At 35.7% G+C, this 24,097-nt stretch overlaps 1 protein-coding gene across 3 annotated transcripts in view; it reads left to right on the top strand.

Annotated features, from left to right (window-relative positions):
* Window positions 1-23,514, top strand: part of LOC149263999 (uncharacterized) — an 84,921-nt gene extending 61,407 nt beyond the window's left edge. Inside the window, exon 5 of one of the 3 annotated variants that reach the window (XR_016259470.1) lies at window positions 20,619-20,987. The gene's annotated coding sequence lies outside the window, so the exon portion shown is untranslated. Of the gene's footprint in view, window positions 1-20,618; window positions 20,988-23,416 lie in introns of those variants that run through there. The other 2 variants (XM_089427252.1, XM_089427243.1) reach the window with 2 other exon arrangements.
* The last annotated feature ends 583 nt before the right edge of the window (window positions 23,515-24,097 follow it).

Genomic DNA, 24,097 nt, shown 5'->3' with positions numbered 1-24,097 from the left:
GTGTGAGGGCCCTTGGTTTAGAGATTTAATAACCCAGGGAATCCATAGGAAGTCAAGAGACTCTAGGACATGAGTCAATAACTTCAAATGTTTTCTTCTATTTTGGGTGAACGATATATTTTGGCACTGAATGTTTTTTTAAATTGTTTATCGAGTTGTAGGAATTATTGAACCTACTAGACACCTTGAAGATTCTGTCGAATGTGAGGATGTTTTATATTATTATTTAATCTCTTATTTTTCTGTCATGTAAAGGATGAATCCATGTTCAATTAAATTCTTGAATAGTGTGATTAAATTATATTGTTGTAGTGTCTTTTTATCTTCAAACTAGTTAAGCTTATTTCTGCATATACTTTGTCAACACCTCATCAGTCTACGACCCCAAATCGATAATTTAATGAGAAAAAATTTAAGCAATTAAATTTCCCAACATTATGTATAACTTGAATGATTTCCAACTGAGGGAGGGACTTCATCTCTCCACCCAACCATACGCTAGATACATTGCAATAATTCTTGCAGCTGACCACCCATGAGGTAGATTCAGAGTCTGAGGAGTTAATTGTTCAAGGGTATTCACACCAATAATTAGTCAAACAAATAATCAAGAAGAGGAGTCCATTGTATGGGTAGTTTGTCAATTGCCTCCAATAGTGAGCACCATAGTGACCGTTTATCCCAATTAGAAATCAATCACTAGGATGCACCCAAGTCTCAATGAAGTATTGTCTAGTTTTAGGAGAATGAATACACTATGTAGGTGATTTATTAATGGGGTTTTCCAGGAAATCACTAGAAGAGTCAAGAGCCGAATATCCATGTGCTTTATCGGCTTAATGAACAAGAATATAAGTGGTTTATTAGCCCCAAGGGAAGCACTTAGTAGTTTATTAGCTCATTTTCAGTAAACACTTGGTTGTCTCAACCTACTAAGTGGTTTATTAGCTTAGTGAGAAAGGACTAGGTTCTTCAACTCTCCACTAAAATTTCACTAATCAACCAATCATAGGAACACATAACTGTCCTCAACAAATCACTGAGAATGTTGTATGAATTAGAAATCACGAGCTAGAGAATGTTATTTCTCCCTAGCAAATCTTTGTTTTGCCACCACTCCCACGTTTTGCATTATTTTTGTTTTCAACATTCATTGTGCCTTTCTTTTACATGTTTTTCCTTGCATTCTTCATATGCATAACCCCCACATATTGTCTCCTATTTGTCCCCTTTGCTTCAACCCCCTGCTCTTGCATGTTGACCACACCCACATGCTGCATGAGAACATGGGCTATATGGGCTCATCCTTTACTCATGTGACCCATACACAACTTCAATGCTTGCATTAGTAGGCCATAACTTCATTAAGTAGATAGGTGTTAAAATAAGTATAGTGATAAATTTATAGTCAGCGTATGCAACTCCTCCTTCACAGTCCTCTGAGTCCATGTCCACTCCTCCAACCTAGTCGTTATTTCCATTTCCACATTATTTACATGAACTACAATTTGTAGTGACATTTACAGGAGGGGTAGTAAAATGATTGTCATGAACAACACCAAATTTAATGGCGAGATTAATATAAACACAAATCTTTTTACATTTACTTACACAATAAGAAAAAATGGGTAAGATGCCCTCATTTGATTAGCCATTTCCCAAGTGGCCTCATTCGGTCCAAAGTGCTTCGACTACACCCTGACCTACTCGATTACTCAATTTAAGAGCTTGATCTACCTTTGATCCAGAATGCCTATTTTTTGGTTGGAATTCTACCTCGAATTACACATATATCATAGACCAATCAACAACGTCATTAACATCATGAACATAATTTTTAAGCAAAGAAACTTGGAAAGCATCACATGCTTTCACTATGGGTGGAATGGTTGGTTTGTAATCCACTTCACTCACTCTTTCCAGAATCTAAAATGGTCCACAAAATCTTGTGGATAACTTAGCGTGAGATGCTATTTTCATTGAACTCTTCCCTAGATTGATATAGAGATAAACATGTTCCCCCATTAGGAATAATTCGTTGTGCATTCTTTGATTTTATGCATAGATATTTTTTCTATCCTGAACTACTTTCAATTTCTACCATGTTCCATTTCCTTCAACATATCAGGCCTAAGAACCATGTTATTCACTTGACCATTCTAGTTGATGGGTGTGTTATGTTTTTTTCCATACAAAGCCTCGAAAGGGCTCTACCTAAATGATTCGTGATATACATTATTGTAGGAAAATTCTACTGGAGGTAGAAGCTCCTCCAACCTCTAAGGTAGATTCATGATATACATTTTAGAATTTCTTCTAGCACCCTATTTATTCTTTTAGTTTGTCCATTTGTTTGAGGTTAATATGTTTTATTGAATGCCAATTCTGTTCCAAAACCAACAAAAAATGTTTTCCAAAACTTTGAGGTGAAGTTGGCATCCCAGTCTAAAATAAGATTCTTGGGTGCACCATGCAATTTAGATATTTCTTTCATGAAAATATGAGCAATATTGATTTCCATGTGGGTTAATTTGACTATTATATGATGAGCTTCCTTACTCATCTTCTCCACCACCACTATTATGACATCATCTTATCTAGATGAACTTTCTAATCCCATGTTGGAAGTCCATTGAAATGATTTCCCACTTCTACCTAGGAATGGGGAGTGGTTGTGATAATCTCTCTAGATGTCTACACTCCACTTTCACTTTCTAACACTCCAAGCATCTTGCAATATAGTCGACATCACCCATTTCCATGCTTGGCCGATAGTACATCTTTTTCATGGATGTTATCATTTTTGGTAACCAAGATGAAATGAATAAGTTCTTTTGCGACACTTGTCAAAGATAAGCTTCTTCATGTCACCCATGCAAGGTACGTTCCATCTACCTTTGAATTTCAACATATCATCAATTTGTGAGTGAGTAATTCTTAATCAATGCTCCGTTTAGCTCTTGTTGCAAGAATTCCTTCACTTGCTAGAAATGCTCATCCTCATGCATTGCCTCTTTGATGCTTTCCTTGATATAAGCTTCATAAGTGCTAATGACTACCACATGATCTATTTGTAGCCTTCTATTAGGTGAATCTCCTACTTTGTTTCCCTTTTCATTAACATATTTTATTTCAAAATTAAATTTAGTAATCAAGGCTAGCCACCTTTCCTATGTTGGATTCATCTTGGGTTGGTCAAATAGATACCCTAACCCTCCATGATTAAACATTACAACAAATTTCCTCTCAAACAAGTAGTGCCTCCACATTTTTAATGCATGCACTATTTCTACAAGCTCCAAGTCATGAGTCACATAATTCCTCTTTTGCTCATTCAGCTTCCTTCGTTCATAACAAACCACTTGTTCTCCTTTCATTGGGACTCCATCGAGCCCTTCTTTATAGGCATTGATGCAAACTACACATCTTTTTCCTGGTCTATTATTTTCAATATTGGTGCATGTGTGAGCAGATGTTTTAATTGCTCAAAATTGGCCACACATTCTCATGTTCATTGAAATTTAATTCCTTTCCCTTGCAGCTCTTTGATTGAATGCTTGATGTTTGAGATATTTTGAATGCACCTTTGGGGATACCCCACCAATTCCATAAAGGATCTATATTCTACCACATTTTGAGGAGTAGGCCACTCCATGATGGATTTGATCTTATTAATATCTACTACTCCTTCCTTGGAAACAATGTGTCCCAAATATTGAATTTGTGATTGGAAGAAATCACATTTGCTAAATTTGATAAATCTTGTGCTTTCTTAGCAATTGCAAAACTACTGCCAAATGTTCTTCATGTTCTTCCCTTATTTTGGGCTAAACCAAAATTTCGTCTACAAAACCAACACAAACTTATCCAAGTATGGATAAAGAATGTTGTTCATTAAACATAAAAATGTTGATGAAGGATTTGTGAGTCCAAATGGCACCAATAAAAATTCATAATGTCCATATTAGGTTATGAAAGTTGTCTTCTGGATATCTTCATCATTAATTCACACCTGATGGTACCCAGACCACAAGCCTATCTCTTAAGATAATGCAAATCCTTTGAACTGATCAAACAAGTCATTAATCATAGGCAAAGAGTACTTGTTCTTAATTATGGATTTATTTAATTGTCTATAGTTAATGCATAGTCTTGATGTTCCGCCCTCTTTCTTTACAAATAGTAATGGAGCTCCTAGGACGATATGTTGGGACAAATATATACCTTGTCCAACATTTCCTTTAATTGTAATTTTAGTTCCACCAACTTCGGTGTGCTCATGCGATACAAAGATTTTGACCCTAGTGATGATCCTAGTAATAATTCAATTGAGAAATAAATTTCTCTTCTTGGTGGTAATCCTAGGATTTCCTAAATAAATACACCATTGAATTGTTTTAATATTGGATGCTCTTCCATTCTTTCTCTGTTAAACTCTAAGTTACTAGTCGCTTGGAAAACATACAATTCACATCCTTTTCAACTGCACCTCTCATCTGCAATGCTGATACTTTTTGAATAGTTACATTTTTCTTATCCATTGCGACATCACCCTTTACCCATCGTAACTGAGACATTCTAACAACCTCTTCTAGCAATCGATTTTAGTTTTGTGGGCCGCTAGACAATCCATGCCAACCAACACATCATATGGGCTACATGGGAATAGCTTCAAGTCTATGTTCATGGGCATGTCATTTATCACTAATGGGTATGACTTCACCATGTCTTCAACTTGCCTCTTTGTCCTTGTTGCTAGATGAACTAACCATGACTTTTCATGGGCTAACCTTTGCAATGCACACTTCTCCACAAATTTTGGGCTCACATAACCAGAATTAGAACATGGGTCAATCCAACTCAAAATAGGTTGGTTTTAGAACCATACCTTCCATCTCGATTGTTGATGCTTGATGATCAACCTTATCATTATCCAATATGGCATATATTTGTTGCACATTATGAACAACATCGTTCATTTTCTTTGATTCTTGTAGATTGTACAGCCTTGGGTCGTTTTTCTGTCGTCGAGGGAAATATCTTCGTAAGTGATTTTCTCCACATGCCAAACATTTTATGGGCCCCTTCCTAACCCCTTTGCTTCTTTTCTTGCAAGCTGAGAAAATCATTCCCTATTAGAAGTAGTAGTTTTTTGTTGAGGCTCACCCCTTGCAAGAGTGGTAAACTTCACATTCCTTCCTCCTAGCTGGCTTCCTAAAGTTTTCAACCCATTTCCTCTAAATCTAGGCTTACCTCTTGCTTCTAATGAGTTCAGAACTCAATCTTATGCCTGGAATATTCATAGAAGTATCTTATTTTTTGGATGGCATCCTCCAATGTTTTTGGATCATCAATCTCTACTCTATCCTTATAAGCTTTTGACAATCCATTGAGGTACCTTTGAATATTTACCTTCTCATCCTTGATGTAAGTCACATACCTCAATAACTCCAAGAACTTGTTTTTGTAGTCAACAATTGTCAGTTTCCCTAATTTGCACTCATAGAATTACTTAACATTTTTATCATAATACTTTTTTAGACATGAATTTTCCACGAAAATATCTCTCAAATCTACTTTAGGACAACTCCTTTTCTCTAATGTTCTTGACATTCCTTGGGTCTTCCCACTAGATATCAACTTTTCCTTTCAAGCCGAAAATCACTACTTTTACCTTCATATACTTAGAGTAATCGTGTTCCCTGAAATATGTCTTCATCCCTAATAACTAGGCTTCTTCTACTTCATCTTTCTTGACATATCCATTAAATGTAGGAGGTTTTTCCTTCTTAAAATCCTCAAGCATCAATTATTTCTCATTCCTCCATTGCTAATAATGTATTTTGGTTGTTGCACTAGATAATTTCTCATAATTGTATGTTCTTCTCTCTAGAGTACACAATGGGGTTCCTCCTCTCACTATATCTTAATTTCCATTATATTTATTTTCTTATATATGCTACCTTTTGCACCATCAATCCTCAATTTATGCTTCCAAAGTCCTAATGGACTCTATTTGTGCTTATACTTTCATAGGTAGCTAGCACTTAGCTCATGATGCTTCTATCTTTGCAAGCCTAATAGGCTTTGTAGTAGTACTGTAGTCTTCTTCCTACTTCTATTTAGCTCTAAAAATATTCTTGTTGTTAGCCTTACAACTTCTCATCTTAGTTCTTAGAGTTGTAAAAGTGCCCTTCCATTTAGGGGAGTCTTCTTCTCCTATTTCCAACTAGCTCTTCTTCCCGACAATATTGGGATCTATCAGTGTTGTACTGCACATTCTGTTGTTCATCCCTTTTACTCTCTTGTTGTCCCTTAGTGTCTTCTTATGCGTTGCTACACACACATAACTATTAGCCAACCAAAAATACAAATACGCATATTTACCATTACCTTGGCACATTTGAAATAAGCATGTTGATATGGAGCTATCTAAAACATCAAATCTCAAGTTAGTATGCCAAATAGAAAAAATAATAACATATCAAAATATGTTGTGTAAATCATTTCATCACTTCACAATTTTAATATCAATAGATATATGCATACAACACATAATCCCCAATTATAATTATACAATCAACACACACTTGTACACAAGAAACAATCATCCTTTTAATGCTACAGTTTGTAACAAATCACTTAAACTTATAATCTTAGGTCCATTCTAACCAAGTGCTAAACTTGAGTGCTCTTTTACCATATTGTAAGGCTTCCTCCCAACCCCTTTTGTCTTCCTAGGCTATGGGAGGTGTTATTTTTAACTAACCCGATCTCCATTGTCTCACTATGAAGATGGGGTTATGAAAAGCCTCTTTCTCCAGAACTTGCAGAATTAACTTTGGACAACACCACTCCATTCATCTCATCAAGATATTTTCAACAATATAAATTTTAACTCAGCCTGACTCCTGGATTAATCGTTATGTTGAATCAAATTTCAACCAATAAACTTTGGCCACATCAGCTAGATGCCACCACATGGCAGCGATGTGGGACTCACATGGCTTGGCCATGCCACCTGAAACATTTGCATGTCATCCAAGTAGCCATAACTATGTGTTCAAGGCACTTTCCATGTCATCTTAATTCCTGGGTCCCACGTGGTCCAAACCTTGCATGCTATACAACGATATAATGCTATATATGATTTTAGGGGATATCTTGGTGTACTTAGATTGCACCACTTACATCCTTCCTAGACCCTCTGACCTCTAACCTATGCATTCAAGGAATTTGGCCTTGTCCCACATCCAAAGCTTCATAAATTTGTATTGTACCCTCACCTACAGATGTCCTAGACCCCAAATACATCCTCCACTTGTGAGGTACACTTGCCTTAAACCAATAAACCTTCCCATGGATCCCACTTCAGATTCACTTTCCAAAGGATATAACATCTGGTTCCATTCCAATTTGGTCTCACACAAATGATTCCACCAGACTGGGCCCACTCTAAATACTCATATGAAATTTGACTTGCGACTGAATCAAGTTTTGTGCCTTCGAACACCCAAACGTGCCCCACCCCATATATTACATTTTTACTTACTCTCTTCATCGAATGTTTGGATCATTTCAAATATGGTGCATTCCCAGAAATGAATATGTGGAAATTGGTTGGATGCTTAGACTTCGATATACATTTGTTAGACCTAAAGTGCATCCAACCCATATATAAAATCTCGCTAATAGATATAAGTGCATCAAGGAAGCTCAACTACCTGAATAGTTGGTTTTGCACGCCCATGAAGTACAAAATCCCAAACATCTTCAGAACATAATAATTTCCTCATTTTCATTTCTCAAGCCTCATAATTTCTTCTTGTGATAATAGGGATCTAGCTCTATGTAAGGCTGCTATTTTTTCTAGGTAAGTTAGCTATTTCAACATAAAAAATTCAAGCTCTTATGAAGAACATAAAAGAATTGAGCCATACTCTGTCTTGAGGAATCCTTATAGGTAGGGTTTTGAACTCTATCCTTAGTAAAATATACATTGAAAAACTTGATAATGTCTTAGAAGCCTACACTGTGGGAAAAAGGGTTTAACATTGTTGACCAATATTAAGGTTTGACATATGAAAATTGTTTACAAAGGAAGATTTACCAAAGTGGAAACAAAATATTAAAAATTCCTATGTTAATGGATCCAGGTAAGTGAGACAAAGTAAGAGAGATAATACCTTAAAGAACTACCATAAAGACCTAAAAGTAAGAACAAAGATGAGCTAATAAGTCAAGTCATTTGCAAGGACATTAATTTCATTCGTCTTGGTGCCTACAGCCAATTATGTGGTGAGGATTATTCCGTGTTACTTTGTGACCCAAGATCAAAGGGTGAACAGAAGGTCTCCCTATTTTTCTAGCTAATCTAGTTTAGCCCCAAGTTCCTCATGACCAACTTTTGTAGGTTTTAACCCCATACAGAAATTACCTGCATACGAATTCTAAAACATGGAAAATAAACAATGCAAGAGCATAACATATAAAATCCATATACACAGAGATTTTCCCCTGGATCCCAAACCGGGACTACCAGCTTGATTTTTCATTATATTCCTTTCAATGTTACAATACATATATATACATGTCGAAGCATCCAATACGATGGACCAAAAACCATTGCGTCCAAAACCATGGACCGAAAAACCATAGGTAGGTTTGTCCAACCTAATATAGGGTCCAAAAAGAAATTTCTAGAGGCGCTGCCCCAGACCCCATAAAGGGGGGCTACCCACCCCCCTCAAACCACCTGTGACCCCCTCGCTATGCAATCAGTGCAACATAGGGGGGGCTCCACGCCCCCTCTAACTCCTTGGTTCACTATGTAGGTTAGTCGTGGAAAGAATATAACACAACCCAACATTCTCCCACTTGTTGTTTTCTTTCCACAGGGGGCCATAGGAGAGCTTAGTCATTTTTCCAGCCCTAAAACGCCCGTTGTTTCTCTACACCAAGAGAACTTCTCAGAGCTCACATATTTTTTCAATGCATCTGTAGTATTCTTCAAAGTGTCCACCTTTACCAACAACACCTTTTTGTCTTTTATCATATTCCTCACAAAGTGATACTGAACATCAATGTGCTTTGTATTTGAATGGTAAGCAGGGTTCTTTGCAAAGAAAATTGCACTTTGGCTGTCATAGTCTATCCTTATAGCTCCCTATATTAACCCCATACTTGAACACAATCTCTAAAACCAAATTGTTTCCTTGCTTGCATGAGTGGCTGCCATGTATTCTGCCTCTGTAGTTGATAGTGCCACTACAGATTGTTTCTTACTCATCTAACTGACTGCACCTCCAAATAGGTTAAACACATACCCACTTGTAGATCTTCTTTGATCCAGATCTCCAGCCCAGTCTTCATCAACAAAACCATGAATATCCAACACTTTATCTAATCCTGGTCTTCCTTGGTAGCACAAACCATAATCACTAGTGCCACGCAAATACTTGAAAACCCGCTTCACTGTTGTCCAGTGCTCCTTCCCTGGTTTTGACATAAACCTGCTCAATACTCCCACTGCATGTGTAATGTCTGGTGTAGTACAGACCATTGCATACATCATGCTACCGACTGCACTTGCATATGGAACATGGGACATACCCTCTTCCTCTTCTTGTGTCTTGAGACACTGTTCAATAGATAAGTTTACACCTACAGGAATAGGAACCTTCACTAGTTTACTATCCTGCATATTAAACCTCTGTAGTATTGTCTCGACATACTTCCTCTGGTTTAACTAGAGCTTCCTCTTTTCCCGATCTCTTTTAATTTCCATGCCCAAAATATAGTCTGCAACACCAAGATCTTTCATGTCGAATTTGAAGGACAATTGGGTCTTCAAATCCTGGATAATTTCTTTGTCATTTCCAACCAGCAACATATCCTCCACATACAAGACCAGATAAATAACACAGTTACCAATTAATTTAAAATACACACAGTGATCTGCTTTGCTTCTGGTGAAGCCAAGTCCCCATATAAATGTATCAAATTTCTGATACCACATCCTTGGTGACTGTTTTATCCCATACAGAGACTTCTTTAACTTGCATACCAGTTCTTTCTTACCCTTCACCACAAAGCCTTCAGGTTGCTTCATGTAGATATCCTCTTCCAGATCCCCGTGAAGAAATGCGGTCTTCACATCCATATGTTCTACCTCAAAATAAAAAGCAGCAACAATGGATAAAAGTAACCTAATAGAAGTTACCTTGGCGACAGGAGAAAAAATATCACCAAAATAAATTTCCAACACCTGGGAATAACCTTTTGCTACCAACCAAGATTTGTATTTCTCCACCTTTCCTTCTACATTTGTCTTCTTCTTGAACACCCATTTCATCAACCATGGCCTCTTTCCAGAGTTTTCCATCCTCTGAATCTACTGCTTCCTTCATAGTTTTGGGATCATCATCAGTAATAGATAAAGAAAAATTTGAAAAGAAAGCAGATGGAATATACCTTTCTGGTTGCCTTCTTTCTTGAACTGATCTTCTTACACCTGAAGTTTGTTGCTCTTCATCTTCTGATTCCTCCTCTGTTGTAGAATCTGATTCTTCCTCCTTTAGCTCAAACTCTATCTTCTCAGGTTCCTTTAGTTAGACTTCATGTTTAATAACATCTTTCACCTCTCTAAACACCACATCTCGGCTGTACACAACCTTCCTTGTTACTGGGTTCCAAACTTATAACCCTCTAAGCCATCCTTATACCCAATAAAGATGCACTTTTTAGATTTATTATCCAACTTGGTAACATGTACATATGCATCACATCCAAGTACCCTCAAATGTGAAAGAGAGGGTTTCTTGCCAGTCCATACCTCTTGTGGAGTTTTATCCTCCAATGCTGATGAAGGTGATATATTGACCAGGTAACATGCTGTCTCCACCGCCTTTGCCCAGAATTCCTGTCCTAATCCGACACCACTGAGCATGCTTATTTCCCTTTCCATCAATTTCTTGTTCATTCTTTCTGCAAATCCATTTTGCTGAGGTGTATATGGAGTAGTCTTCTGCCGTGCTATACCACACTTCTTACAAAATTCTTCAAATTCCTTACTGCAAAACTCTCCACCGTTATCTGTCCTCAGCACCTTTATCTTCTTCTCTGTCTAGTTTTTCACGAGAGCCTTGAATTCTTTAAACCTGTCAAAGACTTCAGATTTCTTCTTAAGGAAATATATCCATGTATTCCTTGAGAAGTCATCTATAAATGATACATAGTACACAAACTTACCAAGTGATGGAACCTTCATAGGTCCAAACACATCACTATGTATGAGCTCTAATATATGTTTCGCCCTCTTACCACCAGAGGGGAAACTCACCCGATTCTGCTTCCCATATACACAATTTTCACATAAATAAAAATCCAGAGAGCTATTACTCATATGTTCTACCATAACTTTACCATGAAGTATTCGAAAGCCCTTCTCTCCAATATGTCCAAGCCTTTGATGCCACAACATGGTCTTCTCTCCAGAGACCACTAGATTTTCTGCTCCACTTTCAGGAACCACAGAACTATTGCACCCATCAACAACAGTGCTACCTTGCAGCTTGTACAGAGTTCCAGTCCGAACTCCCCGCATCAATACCAGTGCTCCCCGAACCATTTTGTAGGTATCCTTCTCGAACATTGTTTTTATACCTGCATCATCCAGCTTGCTTACAGAAATCACATTTCTGGCTAATGCAGGAATATGCAGAACACCTGGAAGTGTTCTAACCCTTCCACCTTGCAACTTCAACTTTACTTTTCCACAACCAACGATTCTAACCTTCCTCTCATCCCCTAAGAAGACATCACCACCATCGTATTTATTATACTCGCAGAACCACTCTCTATGGGGAGTGAAGTGAAAGGATGCACCTGAGTCAATCAACCATGCCTCATGATCTACATGTGTACTTGAAGAAGCCAAGTACACATCCCCACCTTCATCTGAAGTGGTTTTTGCCTCTGCAGAAGGAGCATCATCGGATCCCTTTCCTTTATCAGGAGCTTTAGATTTATAGTCCCTTTTGTAGCACCCTTCCTTTTCGCATTTCTAGCACACCAACTTTACAGGTTTTCCTAGAGATTTAGATCTCTCACTCGATGACTTATTTTAATGTCTGTTCTGGGACCGTCCTCGTATAGACAAGGCATCACCATTCTGGCTCTCCATATTTTTTGCCTCATATCCTCCGTCAGCAAGGCTGAGACTATTTCATCAAATTGCAAGGCAGTTGCATTGCTACCTATTGCAATAACCAGACTATCATACGAATCTGGTAGAGAACACAACAAACTGATGCACTGATCTTCATCTAAAATTTTAATATCAACAAATGCTAACTGACTTACCACAGTACTAAATGCATTTAGATGCTCTATCACTGAGTCTCCATCTTTCATCCTCAGGTTATACAGCTTTTTCCGTAGGAACAGTTTATTCACCAGAGACTTAGATTGGTACAAAGTCCCTAACTTGTCCGACAAAGCCTTCGTCGTAGCTTCCCCTAATACATTCAGCAATATTGAATCTGAAACACACAATCGTATTGTGCTCTTTGCCTTCCAATCCAACTTCTTCCATTCTTCATCAGACACACCCATTGGTTTAGTACCCGGATCTATCATGATCCACTGATCTTTATCCACCAACAGATCCTCCATCTTGATTTTCCACAACTCAAAACTATGACCATTAAATTTCTCGACCTCTATCTTTCCACTGCTTGCCATCTTCTTCCACCACCAGAATCGATCTCATAGATCTCCCACTGAACAGGGTCTACCACAGGCCCGAGCGAAACCCCTTAGCAACAAAGGCATCTCCTTGAAGCCAAAACAGCTCTGATACCAAATGTAGGTTTTATCCCCATACAGAAATTACCTGCATACGAATTCTAAAACACAGAAAATAAACAATGCGAGAGCATAACACATAAAACACATATACATAGAGATTTTCCCGTGGATCCCAAAATCGGGACTACCAGCTTGATTTTTCATTATATTCCTTTCAATATTACAATACATATATATACATGCCAAAGCATCCAATACCATGGACTAAAAACCATCGCGTCCAAAACCATGGACCGAAAAACCATAGGTAGGTTCACCCAACCTAATATAGTGTCCAAATAAAATTTTTCCCGGGGCACTGCCCTGGACCCCATAGAGGGGGGCTACCTACTCCCCTCAAACCCCCTGGACAGGGGGGGCTGGCGCCCCCCTTATGACCCCCCCGCTGTTCTATCGGTGCAACGAAGGGGGGGCTCCGGCCCCCCTCTCACCCCCTGGTTCACTATGTACGTTAGTCGTGGAAATAATATAACACAACCCAACAACTTCTTATCTGAAGAGTGTGTGGGCAACAGATAGTTTAGTGTGTTGATATAGTTCCAATTTTCTAAATAGTTGTGTGTCATGGGTATGCTAGTGCCTAAGTTTGGAATAAATTATACCATTTGTGAGTGGACATTATTGTGCTAGAGGCATGCTCATTTAGATTTGATCTTATCTTCTAGTAGTTTGAACTTCTTTAGAGATGCCAAAGAAACAACTTAATGAAATGTTTGGGTTAGCTCCATCATAATGGATTCTACATGGGTGTAATGGGTAGGAGGCCAACCTCTTCAACCTAGGTAAGGGCCATGAGGGAGAAGGATAACCAAATAATATAGACAAGGAATTGGAGGAAGAGAGTCATTTGAAGCAAGGAAGAGTGAGTAGGCCAAAGAGACAAATGAGGGATCAACTAAAAAACCCATCACTACTAGAGAAAACTAATATCGTTGGATAACCCACATGATTGGTTTATTAATGTTGTCAATTATAAACATCAATGCTACAAGTATAGAGACTATGATTCAAAGAACTAGGTGCTACCAAAGCAAGAAGGCCTTCACAAAGAAAAACCACTACATAATTATTCTGGCATGAATTTCCATGGGGAGAAGTTGGTTAGAGGTGGCACATGTAGACTCCAATGGTTGGCAAATGCTAGCATACACTCACTAATTCAATCTAATCACACAAGCACTTAATCGATCCAAGGTTGTGTAAGGTTGTTATTGCTTGATTTTTTTTTTTAATTGAGCAAAAGAACAAAAATAGGAATTCAAATCCGAACCTTTGAAAAATGGAAAGAAATGTTGAATAAATGAATAACTAGAAAATTGTAAAATGAATGAAAGAAAAGTGGATCTTGACATAAATATGCTCAAAGGCGGCTAAGCTAAATTTCCTATAAATGATCTAATCACCACATAAGAGAATAGCTAATATTTTCAAGGGTGAGGGCATAAAATTTTGAATCTTATAATATTCAAATCTAGAGAAAAAAACTATAATAAATGAAATGAAATTATTTTAGTACTTTTTATTTGATACCACTAATGCAAAGAAACAAGTAAATTTACTAATATAAATACTACTACATTGAGCTTGAACTATTGCTAAAACTTAACATTACATATTTGCATTGTTTTACCAATCATATTTAAATACACATAAGATAATACTCTATGCTAAAACTTAAAGTTACATATTTGTATTGTTTTACAAACCATATTTAAATATACACTATAGAATACTTAGTATAATCTTCTTTAGTAGATATATATATATATATATATATATATATATATATTAAGAAAAAGAGGCTAAATCCAACTAATAAAATAAATCTAACCAAAAAATAACATAATTTTTTTATGAAAATAAATGTTTTATCTAAATAAAATTTAATAAAAAAGCTAGATCTAACTTAAAAATCGACTTCAAAACTCTCAACATAACTCATCTAGAATTTTGTAACAACATTGTCTATTTATTTATAGTGAGTATTATTTCAACAAAATTTGACGTCTCTAAATTTATATTTTTATTGAGTAATTTATAAATTATTGTTATAATGGAGATAATTTATAAATTAACATTGATAAAATAAATGTTTTATCGAAATAAAATTTAATAAAAAAACTAGATCTAACTTAAAAATCGACTTCAAAACTCTTACCACAACTCATCTAGAATTTTGTAACAACATTGTCTATTTATTTATAGTGAGTATTATTCCAACAAAATTTGACGTCTCTAAATTTATATTTTTATTGAATAATTTATAGATTATTGTTATAATAGAGACAATCTATAAATTAACATTGATAAATTGGAAATGGATGTAATTACCTTTTTATTAATAGTTGCGTTCTGAATAATTATATAAATTTTTAATTGATAAAAAAATAAAAATAAATAAACTTAGTAATATAATTGAAAATTGAAATAAATTTTATTTGGAATTTATTTAATTTAGTAATATTATTGAAAATTGAAATAAATTTGGAAAATATGAAAGTTCAAAAATAAAAAATTTAAATACTTGTTTTTATATACTTATTATTTATTTATTTATTCCTATATATATTAACTATATACAAAAATATTAAAATCATAAAAATATATTAATAATTAATAATAAAAATAAATTAATAAAATAATTTATATTTTTAAAATTTTTGATTTTATTTATTTTTAATATTCTTTTATATATATAGCTCATAAGAAAATTTAAATAATTTATCTAATAAAAATATTTTTATTAACCAAAAAAATAAACAAATCAGATTGAAAATATATTGAAACACCGTCAACCAAAACAAATATACTGAAAATTAACATAGCCATAAAAATGAAAAGCGAGAAAGCTACAGTTGTTTTCTTCCAACCTCTAAAACATTTCCATCACAAGACAAATACCGTGTGACCACTGCAAATCCCTTTCTACCGCTGCAAGTTCAATACATAATATTCAGCAGACCTACTTTGGCGTGCATTGTCTCTCCCTGCATTGTCACGTCGGGTTTCATGTGTGGGGAATAAACTCCGATCCGTTGTCTCTCTTCCGATATCAATATTGCATATTCTTCCTTCCACAATTCATTCGTCCCCCACGTGACTCCGTTCTTGAATGCACTAGTAGTACCCCGTCCAGTAACCCGTCTTAACGGGAAGGATTGTGTTATGGTTTTTCAATATCACATTTTTACTGCGAAAATGTTAAGGTCAATCATGGTCATTAACAATAATAGTAAGTGAAATGAGTATTTCAGTTAGAGCCGTAGAGTGGAATTCTGTATGTTAATCAGAGGAAACTCTATAAATGCATTAATACATTTTATTTATTTCCGGTTGTATGAAACCATTAAATTATGATTTCATGAGTAGTTAATTAAGATTAGGTGCCACTTTTCTCTTTGTAAGTCTACATCTTTCCATATTCACTACTATGGCTTATTACTTGAGCATGTATCCACTACTATGGCTTATTAGTTGAGTATGTACAGTATATTGTATGTCTTCAGCTCATAAACAGAGGCTTGTATCAGAAGACCATAGCAACAGAGATTGAACAAAATTCAACAAGTGAAAAATCCAAATATCTCAAATTTATGAATGGGGCTTTTAATTTCTTATCCTTATCAATTTCTCCATAATTATAGTTTCATGCCAAAATATGCATCATTCCAAAAGAAGTTTGACCCACTTTGAAGACTCTCTTAGGGAAGTAAGATGAGCTGAGGTGCCGTATGGATGAAAATGAGCTCAACTCATTAGATTTTGAGCAGTTTTGAAAACATTCATTATGTTCTCCCTACAGTGCTACAACAGAACAGTGGAGATATTATATACACTTAGTTCTATTTTAGTTAGATGAGTGGAGTGAAATCATATAGGACAACCTTGTTATTATCAAGGAGAGTGCTTCAGGGTGGTTGTCTGATTTTACTTATTTCCACTTGCATAAGATAATTAACTAATGACTATATCACTATATAAAATATATTGTGTGTATTTTATTTTTCTCAATTTTTTTTAATAAGAATACAATTCATTTTTTTCATTTTCATTTTCTTTAGTTCTTATTCAGTAAATACAAGTGTTCTTCGTTTAACCAAATGCTTTCTATGCAAGTTAAACCATAGTTACTGAATTTGGCCGAATCGGACTAAAACATTCGAAATCCTTTCCATGCATGTTAAACCATAGGTACCCAATTCGGCCAAATCAGACTAAAAAATTCAGAAATTCAGCTGTTCGGTTCGATTCAGTAAATAATACATTAAAATTCAGTTTGATACGTTAAAATTTTTTACAACTCATAATTTTCACTTTCACTACCAATTGGAGCCTGTTCCAGTTAGTGACCAAGACATTCTTGGTCGGGACTGTGATGCTAGAAGGGTTAGTACCCAATATCAAAGTTCATCGAGATAGTACAGAAACATTCCTTGCCACCTTTCACCTGCACGAAGATTGTATGACGCACTACCTGAAAAGTAGTTTCTGGAGATGCTCATGCCTTTCACCGTGACTTCCGACGGCCTTAACGGTTCTTTCGGCAGAAAACCAGCCTATCTCCAATTCCAAGATGAAGAAGCCTATCCACTAGTCATCGATTCAGCTGACATCTGGCGATTTGAAAACGGCAAGCCCGAATGATCCTCTGTTTAAAAGGAAATGAAAAATATAATAGAACAAATCAGTGCTGTGGTCTTTGATTATTCTTTTTAGGTAAGCCTTCTTTTAGGTAAGCCTGTGCAGGCATTTCAGGATAGAGTTGTTTTCAATTTTTGGAAGTTTTTAAATTTTGTAGGAATTTATTGAAATTAAAAGTTTAAGTGTGATGGATAACTCGTGCTTAATAGAAGTGCCTTCAGGGTTTGCAGGGTGTTGAATTTCATACACTCAAAATAAACATTTCACCACAAATTTAAACCCCGAATTCTGACACTAAAAACTTCAAAATATCACACTAAAACCAATTCTTTTAAAAATATTTAATAATACCAATATACAGTGTTCTGCACTAAAAAATAAATAAAAAATAAGAATTTAGAAAAGAAGTCATCCTCAGAGTGAAGCCGAGCGAAATGTGTGTTCGAATAAAAAATTTAGAAAGCATAATGCAAAAATGAAATAGAGTAGATTGATACTTCAAATTTTAAGCTCAGAGTGAAATATTTGAAAGGTCATTTTCATATGGTGGAAAATTTTGTGGAAATTATTTTATTATTTTAAAGTTTTTTTTTTTTTCATTTTTAAATTTTAATATATCTATAAAAAATATTTTATAAATTAAAGTAAATATTTTTAAAGTATTTTTTTGATGTGTAATTTTGTTAGTTTTTTATTAAAGTTAAAATTTTACTCATGTGGGTTAACATAAAAAATATAAAAAGTCTGAAAAAAAAAAAATTTATACGAAACATTTAAATAATGTGACAAATCCATGAGGTTGTCGGAATTATATAGGAAATCTTATACTCCATAAACTTAAAGATATGCTCCTAAAAGTAGATCTCTCAAAAGCCTTTTGATAGAGTAAATTGGCTCTATATTAGAATGCTTTTAACACACTTAGGATTTCCATACGAGTTCATAAGATGGATTATGTGTTGCATTACTAATGTATCATTCAGTGTCCTTGTGAATGGGGCGGCATCACCCTTCTTTCACTCCGAGAGAGGTATCAGGCAAAGATGCCCACTGTCCTCGTTACTTTTCTTACTCATCATGGAAGGTCTTAGTAGAATCTTAAAGGAGGAGTATCATCGAGGAAGACTAAGAGGTATCAAGATTGCAGATGGATGCACATTGACGCATTTACTCTTTGTAGACGATGTTTTGCTCTTCCTAAATGGGAGTATTGGTGATTTGACCTCACTAGAAAACACTTTCTCTATTTTCCTATCAACCACAGGCATAATGGTGAACAATGCAAAGTCCACTATAATGACTATTGGATGCTCCCCATACGAGATACACTATGCCCTATGCAAATTCTCTTATACCCTACTGCAACTAGAAGAGGGTCTCAAATACTTGGGCTACATATTAAAGCCTCTCGGATATAAGAATGCAGACTGGATATAGCTCATCACCAAGATGGAAAAACAGCTTAACATTTGTTACCTCAAATATTTATCGAGAGCAGGCAGGCTGATCCTCACTAAAGCAGTTCTGGAAGCAACTCCAGTGCACTGGATGTCGTTAGCCTGGATACTAAGGGGAATCCTTTCTAGAATAAAAAACCTATGTTGTAGATTCTTGTGGAAAGGGAAGCAGCCGTGGAAAATATTTGCGTGGACCAATTGGGAATCCGTAGCTCTCCCAAAGAAATGGGGGGGTTAGGGAATCAAAAGCCTAGGCACTTTTTCTACAACCTTGGCGACCAAATTAGGATGGCAGCTAATCACATCACACAACTTATGGGCAACGATGGCCATCTCTAAATACATTGCTCCTCAAAATCTCATGGAATGGCTACGACAACCACAATGGAACTATGTTGGCAAATCAAAGATATGGAAAGAAATTCTGCAAGTAATGCCTCTTATTAGGGACGGTCTCACATGGAGAATACAGTCAGGAGCAACGGTCAGAATAGGGATAGACTCCTGGATCAGGTGTGGAAAGGTTCACAGGCTCCCTGTGGAGCTAAGAACCCATATCTCTACCAGGGGGATCACTCATCTTAGCCACATAGCAGACATAGATTGCTCAACATTTGCACAACAAGCCTAGAAATCTGGGAGGGCATTGCAGATCCCTCATCTATGGCCACAGCAATGGAAGGAATACACAGAGGCCCTTACTGAATCACATATCAGAATACTAGAAGGAGAGGATGAGCTAATTTGGGCACCAACAAAGAACGGAAAATACTCACCAAAAGAAGGTTATATAGCTCTAATGGACTCAAAAAAACCTCCACTATGTGAAACTTGGTGGAGTAGCATATGGAGGTCAAAAGCACCTCCCAGATCGAGGCTCCTCATGTGGACGATTCTGAGGAACAAGATCCCCACAGGAGATAATTTAAGCAAAAAATCCTTCCATGGACCCTTCTGGTGCGGTCTATGTAAAACTGAAAATGATACTGTGGATCACCTCTTCCTTTTGTGCCCAACTATAAAAGATCTATGGAGTTCTATACTCTCTCATCTACCCTCACTCCCTCAATGGCAGGGCATGTCCATTCGTGAGGCTTGGGAAGCATGGTGGACTGCCGCCTCCTCAAAGAAATCCAGAAATATCCCTATTCTCACATGCTGGGCTATCTAGATTGCTCGAAATTGATACATCTTTTAGAATTCTCCCCCCCTGTGGTCGACTATCCCAGCTCACATCCTATCTAATTACCAACTCATTCCCGAGGATGAATCTAGCTCTACTCCCAGGCACATTATCCTTGAAAACATTAATCATACACACCCCTGGGCATATTTTGACGGCTCAGCACAAGACATTGGATGTGGGGGTGGTGCCATACTACACCTCTCGGAATCTCATTCTTTCAAAATTCAAATGGGACTGGGCAGAGGCACTAACAATTTTGCTGAGCTTATCACAGCCAAATATACCATACAATTTGCACTGGAAAAACATTGCAGAAACTTACAACTATTTGGAGACTCAAAAATTGTATGCAATTGGATAAACAAAACTGCAAATTGCAATGCATATTCTCTGAGTCATATCATGGAAGAAGTCCATAGACTCATCAATATTTTTGACACTTTTGTTTGTCATCATATATACAGGGAGCGAAACACAGTTGTCGATCTACTATCCAAGGAAGCAGCGCACAAGCCTATAGGGACATGGAGGATACTGGAGCAGAAGGATGGAACCTTCCATCAGCACTACCATAGACCTTATATAGACATATCAGATTAACTAGCTCTGAAGGAGCCTGAAAATACTTTTTGTTTATATAATTTTATATATGCACAATGATACTAGACTTATATATGACAGTTTAATACTCTCTGCGTAGAGTAAACTTTTATCTTATTTTGAAACCTCAGTGACAGTAGAGTGTCTCCCTGCATGGAGTACACCTCTTTTTGACTACCCAAACATGATGGGCTTTATGCCTCACTTATAGCATATACTTTTGCATCTCAAAATGTAATTTTCTTTGCTTAATGAAAATTACGACTTTTCGAAAGGGAAATTTTTTTTTTAATAATGTTGTCTCATAAGAAAATTTGTACAAATAATATTGCGTCATAAAAAAATTTGCACTTGAAAAAATTGGATCCCTATGGGTTTAAGTTAAATCAATATTTTGATTAAAATATGAATATATATTTTTTATATAACATTACTCTGAATAATGTTCAAATGTTTATTTGTATTATTGGGAAGCAATCTCATTAACTACTATTTATTGATTAACTAAGAACTAAAAACTCTAAAGGTTTGATATTTGTCATTCATTTTTTTTGTTCATGTAGAAAATTTTTTTCCTGTTTCTTTCATCTCATTCACCTTCATTTATCAAGATGGTTTTTTCTATTGATCTTAATATTTAATTTTATTTGCAATTTTTATAATATAATTAAAAACAATTTTTGAATATTAAAATTGTTAATTTTGATTTTTCACAATTTATTAAAAACTCAATTTTTTAATAGTGATAAGATGAATACTCTCCAATTTTGTCCAATTTTTTCAGTATCAAATCGAATTTGAACTTAATAACTATGCGCTAACCTACAAATTCACAATTAAAAAGCTAGTGTCGTAAATTGGCGTCCTGTACATTCTGCACTTTGTTATAAAAAAATTGGATGATGGGTGACACTGATATAAACTTTGCCAATGGCCCTACACCTTTCGAAGGAAACAATATCTCCAGCATTTAGATGGTTCTCCTCAACAAAGCTGTTCCAACTCCTGGTCAGGATGTAGCTCTGGCTGCTCCTCCAAAATGAGTACTTCAACTCCCATTCTTTGTTGTTCTCGTTCAGAAATACGAAAGCTTCACCTTTACAATTGATATGGGATTCCAGAGGGAAATTGCATTCTACATGCTGCTTTGGAATGACCAATCTATTATGCTTTCCATCATCTCTCGGTGCGACCTCTTTGTCAAATTGCCCTTCATTCTTAACAATATTGGTGTTTTCTTGGCTTTCACCTGCATCGGCTGGAAGTCCAGTCCTTATTCATATGAACTAGTTAAATTTCTCTGGATAATAATGACCGTTGATCATCTGCACCCTCTGTTCCTTATAATTCCTGAAAGTTGGTTCCCATCAGGCACTGTTTGCCATTGAGAAGGTTTAGAGGACCTTTAGCACTTTTGAACTTGAGGTAAGCCCTATCATATGCAAATGCAGCTTCAAGTCCACTGTTAAAAATGCCCAACTGTAGTCACCGGTGGCTTGAATATATCTGAGCTCTCTACTGACCATTATGTTCCAGAGCAACTCCGTACTGGGGAAAACTGCCTTGAAGCAGTTCCAGTCGGCCGACCCAGTGCTTTAGTTCTAAGATTGAAAGGAGTTGTTAAGGTCCGCTAAACCTTAGGATGTTAATCGTTGTCATTATCATTTTTTTTTCAGAAGAAAAAAGCAGAATTTTCATTCATATGGATATATCATAAATACATCAAAGCAGGATGTAGTGCAAGGATCAACTACAAAGTAGTTCCAAACCTATCAGTCAGGTTGCCCAGTGTCGTATCCGCACCAAACCTGGAGCATCCGCATCAAAACAGGAAGAGTGAAATACAGGAAGAGTGAAATAGAAGCGACATATAAGCAATACAAAATCATAAGAAACAAATATCGCCCAGGTAATTTCATAGTTCCAGCATCCTGCCAGATTCTTCCATATGAATGTTGACATAGAGACCATCCATAAGCTCCTGAATGCCCAATGGATAATATGAATGTCGACATGAAGACCGTCCATAAGCGCCTGAATGCCTAAATTGGATAAACTGTCCGCCTCCCTGCTAAATTTCCTGCTGAATGGAGGATAGAGTTGGGGGCGCCATAGAGTCTTGATGCATAACGCCCTGTAATCAGAAAAGGACATGAAATTGTTGACCAGTAGGCAGCAGGAAGGAAGCCAAGCCGATACACCCTGTGGAAAAAAAGTGTCATAATTTGAATATTTATTATATTTTTGATATTGGGCAAAACTTTGTTTTAAGTAGGTTAATAATTATTATCTGGATAAATATATGGTATTCGTTTTCACTAAGTTTGTGATTAAAATATAAATTTTTGGATAAGTGCGGAAGTACGAATAAATAGATATAGATTTTGTCATTTTTATGATGTTAAGAAAATTGATGATAAAAATTTTCAAATTATTTAAATTAACAAAGCTATGAATAGGCTACACTATATTTGAAGCAACATGTCGAAGAGTCTTTTAATATAATACTCTATCATGATCCCCTAGCAGCCATATATATATATATTCAGTTAGAAATATTTATCACAATGAATGTTATAATGTTATGAAATTTTAAATTATGTAAATTTTTTTTTTTTTAAATTATTGATTAATTAAGTATCAGTCTTTTGTTTAATTTCAGGAAATAAATGGAATGATAAATGGAAAGAAGTTTGTAAATACATTGGTTATACAATTAAACAACATATTTGAAAATCTCAAAGTGGAAGAAAACCCATTTAGAAGGTGAGGTTTATTATCTTTTCACTCAAATGTGTTATTAGAAGCCGCCTAGATCCATCTTAAGCACAGATTTATCATGAGTTAAGAAAGCTCAAATTTTTTATGAACAACCTTATTTTAAAGTGTTTTGAATATTATAAAGATTACATAACATATGTATTGAGTCATTTTATCAATACATTAAATTTGTTTTTATTATTAATGTATTTTTAAATTTATTGGATATTTTATTTTCTATAACATTATTTTATATATATATAATTAAAAATTAGTTCTCAATTTTTGGAAATTAAATTTAATTATCCTAATTAGTTCTGGATTTTTGGAAATTAATTTTAATTATCCTAATCTATGCTGTAATTAATTGTTGTTAATTCAATGAAAAAAGCCAGCCAAGGTTGTTCGCAGCCTAGATTGTGGGCAGCCTCAGGGACAACAGGATTGGGTGACTCTTATTGATCTGCTCCAGTCGAATTATATTTTTTTGTATGGAGCTCGTCGTTGGCTTAATTCATATTAACAACGCTGGTCGACTCACGGTGTAAAGTTCGTTGAAAGAGGCGAAACTTACAAAATTGAG

This window comes from Pinus tabuliformis, chromosome 6 (assembly GCF_031772625.1).
Source record: "Pinus tabuliformis cultivar Carrire ecotype Pingquan chromosome 6, CPIR1, whole genome shotgun sequence".
NCBI lineage: Eukaryota > Viridiplantae > Streptophyta > Pinopsida > Pinales > Pinaceae > Pinus > Pinus tabuliformis.
The sequence above is the reverse complement of the archived record's forward strand: the minus strand, read 5'-3'. Positions and strand labels throughout refer to the sequence as shown.